This window comes from Labrus mixtus, chromosome 15, assembly GCF_963584025.1.
Source record: "Labrus mixtus chromosome 15, fLabMix1.1, whole genome shotgun sequence".
NCBI lineage: Eukaryota > Metazoa > Chordata > Actinopteri > Labriformes > Labridae > Labrus > Labrus mixtus.
The window spans coordinates 20,986,894-20,992,105 of NC_083626.1; the positions used below are offsets into that span (position 1 = coordinate 20,986,894).

The window sequence follows — 5,212 nt, forward strand, 5'->3', positions numbered from 1 at the left end:
AATTTCGGGTTTCAATGTTCACAATGGGCACAATAGTTCAGTCTTTGCTTTTCTTTCTTAGCTCAAGTAAGCTAGGCACATCCACTTTGAAGTTGTAGCATCGAGAGTTAACATGTGAACAACTTTACCATGCAATGTCCCACGCAGTCAAGTTCACACACAGTATCCTCACTGAAGTAATGAAAATCCACGGAGAGGGCAGAAAAAGTTGTATTCACCTCGTCAGTCTCTGTACTTGCTTGTAATGTCCTTTCTTCGTTACTTCGGCAAAGAAAAAGAAAAAAAATCCGATAAAGTCCGTTGTTTTCCACCAGTTGACCAGTCACTAGCTTAGCTTAGCTTAGCATTAGCTTGTTCCAGCATGAGCAGGTCGCGGTGAAGAAAAAAAAAAACAATGCTGCGTCGGAGCAGAGCACATGTAGCTAGCTTGTTAATCCCCGGCAAAACGTTACTGCAAACAAATTGCAGTCCACAAACCCGCTGCCACCAGTGTAACGGCGCTTCTTGGATGATGTTGATTATCCTCAGTTGTCTTGCCGTTAACTATAACACTAAACATACTTAATTAAAGATATATCTTCGGGTGTGGGTAAGTAAAAGCACGGGGACAACTTCTGCTGTGCGTCTCATACTTTTTAATGTCCGTCCATAACAGAGCATGACATATCAAGACTGAACAACAACAACAGCGACACCTTACTTGTCTTAAAGCAATATCACTCCTCCAACCGTAACCATGGGTAACCTTAAAGGCACAGTGCATCATATCAAACAGATACTCTTGTAAAGTACAAATTGTAAATATAAATGAAATTAGCATTAAATCAAATAATGTATATTATCTCTACCTGAGAAAAGTAAAGATCTATAAAATAAAACTTCACAAAAATAAATCTCATCTCCATCTTACATTAGTTAAGGCTCTATTGTTAACAACATTTAATAATTTGATGACATACTGTATTTGCTCTGAGTTGTGCTTTGAAATGACCTCAATTAATGAAATGATTAAAATCCTTTGAAGTTGTGAACACGATTAGCAGCTGACTGCCTGAGATGATTTTTGACAGTGAAATAATAATGTTACAATTTCATAAACTGACTGATGAATCTTTTTGCGCACTTAAAATTTTGAAAGTAATGGTACCTATCTTAGAAGGAATGACTGCACACATATTTTTTTGCTACTCATAAGAAACTTTAAAAGTCTTCTCCATAATGTGGTGGCTGCTGTATATACCAGCATGCTGAATCTGAACAATGAAGAATAAAGATTGTCTTCAGAGATTTTCTACACACTGTGAAAAAAATTAATGTTTTGAGTTTTGTTAACACCACCATCAATTAAGGGTAAACTGATAGTTAATTAAACTTAAGTCAATAGTTATTTTACTGTTAACAAACAAAAATAGTTTATAATGTTTGATAATTATTTGTAATGCTTTGTATAATTTATGTTATATTAACAGTTATTGTTGCACACATAACATTTTATACACTATGTGAAAAGGTTCTGCCATACCTTTTAACCTGCCCCCACCTTCCATACACTTACTGCCGCCTGCAGAGTGATAAGCCTGAGTGAGGTCACCTGTGCCTAATTGGACAGAGTTGAGCCTTCAGTTTGTGTTGTCTTTCTTGTTTGTACTTATAAAGGTTAACTAAAACAAGTTTCTGTTTACGGTTGTAATTTTATAGTGTGCTTTAGATTCCCACTTGAATCTTGAATATTATCATATTATTTAGCTGTTAAATGATGTATTATTGTTTTAGTGGGAATTTTGAGCTTTCACTTCACTTTGTGCCTGAAATGGTTTGCTTCAATCAGGGCGGAGTCAAGAGGAGCATGTTAATAATACATCTACTGATGCACAGACTTGGACACATCATCAGTGTTGTTTCCTGGAGTCACTGGGTGTTTCGGGTCTTGCAACAGACACCCTCCTCCAGGCGACCCGACCGAGGCTGATCAGACCCTGGCCTGTGTCCAAGTGGCATTCTACTACCCCCACTGCTCTCCCCTCTTCAACCAGAGCCATCTGGAGGCTTTTTCCGCTGCCTCCACGTTGTTGCCTATTGCTCTTCTTCGGTTTGCACCTGTTATTCCCAGTGTGCCGTAGGCTTTGCTCAGGGAGTGACTGGCAAACCCCCGACTGCCCACCTCCACTGGCATACACCTGGTCTTCCACCCGTTCCTCCGACAATCCTCCACCAGCTCCTTGTACTTCTCCCTCTTTCTTTCTTGAGCCTCCTCCATCCTCTCCTCCCATGGAACCGTCAGTTCCAGCAAGAAGAGTTGTTTTGTGGCCTCTGAGACCAAGATTATGTCAGGTCTCAATCTGGACTGGGTGACGTGTGGTGGAATTTTCAGCTGCCTCTCCAGGTCAACTGACATCACCCAGTCTCGGGCCGTGGGGAGCAAACCAGCAGAGGGGTTCTTTGGTGTTTTCTCCGGCCTTTGTCCTTCCTTGACAAAGTGAATGGCCTTAGCTGTGGCTTTGGTGTGTCGGCTGCCCTTGATCCCCTTGCTGATTGCTTCAGCGATGGACTTGAGGACCTGGTCGTGTCTCCATCGATACCGGCCCTCACCCAGCGCCTTGGAGCAGCTGCTCAGGATGTGTTCCAGTGTCCCTATCTTGGAACACAGGGGGCATGCCGGTGTTTCTATTTTGCCCCATATGCACAGGTTGGATGGGCTTGGGAGGACATCATAGACCCCCTGAATCAAGAACTTGATCCTCTGGGGGTTCCACTGCCAGATATCCTTCCAGGTTACACTCCGCTCCATCACCTGCTCCCACTTCATCCAGGCGCCCTGCTGCCGCATGGTCACTGCTCTGCTGGTTCGCTCTTCCTTGACTGAAGCTCGCACCTCCTCCTGCACCAACCTCTGCCTCTCCCTTTCACTGGCAGAGTCATATCGGGCCGCTGCTAGGTTCCCAAGTCCGGCTCTGCCTTACGCCACTGTTCCAAGGATGGCCTTGTGCTTCAGTCGAGTTTCTGCTTGCTGGACTGCATCCGCTGCCCTCCACTTCCTCCCTGTCCTCACAACAATCCCTGCCCCGGACACTTTGGCATCTCTGGATCCAGGGTACTGCAGATGTTCCCGTGCCCGTGCCACGGTGAACTCCTCCCTGACTGAGCTGAAGGGGAGCCTGAGCTTATTGGTGTTCCCGTACAGCCCAATGTTGCTTAGGCTGCGTGGCAATCCCAGCCATCTGCGTAGATAGCTGCTTACCCTTTGCTCAAATCCTTCCACCACGGTCATGGGGACCTCATAGATAAGCAGAGGCCAGAGGATTCTTGGGAGGTACCCAGGCCTTGAATCTTCCAGGGAGCTCAGACTTGTCCACTGTTCTCAACCAGCCCTCCAAGTCAGCACTGGTTGCCTTGATGGAATCTCTGTCATTCAGACTGCAGTTGAAGACCTTTCCAAGGCTCTTCACCGGCTTCTCAGTGACTGACGGGATCTGGTGTTCTCCCAGCCTGTAGCGGAATTTGTCTATGACCTTCCCCTTCTTTAGAACCAAGGACCTGGACTTTGCAGGTTTGAAACTCATGCGTGCCCACGCCATGATGCTCTCCAACCCCTGGAGGATCCACCTGACTCCTGGTACAGCTGTTGTTGTCACTGTGAGGTCGTCCATGAAGGCTCTGATGGGAGGTTGCCTTACTCCAGACTTGCTGAGGGGGCCTCTGCATTCTGGTTCCGCTGCCTTGACCAGCATGTTCATTGCTAGTGCGAAGAGGGTCACTGAGATTGTACAACCAGTGATTATGCCCACTTCCAGCTGGTGCCAGTCAGATGTCATCTGGCCAGAGGACACTCTCAAGCTGAACTTGCTGTAGTAGTCCAGGATGAGGTCTTTCACCTTCTGGGGTACATGGTGTTTCTCTAATGCGACCTCCACCAGCTTGTGGGGTATCGAGCCATAGGCGTTGGTGAGATCCAGCCATAGCACAACCAGATCCCCTCCCCCTTCTCTCGCCTCCCTGATGAGGGTTACCGCGTCTGTGTGTTCCAGGCAACCAGGAACCCCCGGTATTCCTCCCTTCTGCACTGACGTGTCGATGTACTTATTGCTCAACAGGAAGTTGGAGAGTCTCTTGGCTATGATGCTGAAAAAGATTTTGCTCTCCACACTGAGCAGACATAAATGCAGACTCAGCCAGAGTCTGGGGGGAAAAAAATGTTGTTTGTGGCAGCTTGCTTTGAGGCTGTGTTTTCTTTCAGTTTATTTAGTCTGGTTGTTTTATTAGGTTGTTTTGCTCTTTTGTGCAATTTTTGGTTAATAAATCAACCACCTTATTTTTGCAACTATTTCTGCCTCCTGACCAATTCTTCTGCAAGGACATCTTTTTACTCACCACCAGTACTGAACAGCCACACTTAAATCCCAATTTGAATGTTGACTTACAACCAGTAATGTTACACACTATATAAAGTGTTTGTTAATGATTACCAAAGTATTAGTAAACTTTAAAAGATGGTTTATAAAACATCTATAAACATTACATAGATAACATGGACCTGATATTTGTAACACTTTGTTAATGGTTAATAAATATTTTGCAAAGCATCTATTAACATTATTTGGATGGCTATTGCAATGTTGCAGGTGTGTGCTGGGCAGCTTGCAGGAGTCTTTCAGCACCTCTTCAACCTCTCCCTGAGGCTGATGAAGGTGATTGACCTGTGGAAGATCTCCTGCATCGTCCCAATTCCAAAGTAAGGTCGTCCCAGCGCTCTCAATGACTACAGACCTGTGGCACTCACGTCACATGTCATGAAGACATTTGAGAGGCTGGTTCTCCAGCACCTGAGGACCCTGCTCACTGCTTTCCAGGATCCGTTGCAGTTTGCTTATCAGAGGCACATTGGTGTGGAGGATGCTATCATCTTCCTGACACACAAAGCCCTGTCACACCTGGAGACGAAGGGAAGCACTGTGAGAGTCATGTTCTTTGACTTCTCCAGTGCTTTCAGTACCATCCAGCCCTGCCTCCTGAGGGACAAACTGCTGGATATGCAGCTGCACCCTGACACCACAGCTTGGATTTTTAACTACCTCACGTGCCGGCCACAGTATGTCAGAGTCGACGGCTGTGTCTCTGATGTAGTGACGGGCAACACAGGAGTACCTCAAGGAATTGTTCTGGCGCCTTTCCTCTTCACTCTCTTCACATCAGACTTCAGGTTTAACTCTGGTTC

General features: G+C 45.7%; 1 pseudogene; it reads right to left on the minus strand.

Annotated features, from left to right (window-relative positions):
• Positions 1–1,908: 1,908 nt before the first annotated feature.
• Positions 1,909–4,714, minus strand: LOC132989576 (uncharacterized; annotated as a pseudogene).
• Between the last annotated feature and the right edge of the window lie 498 nt (positions 4,715–5,212).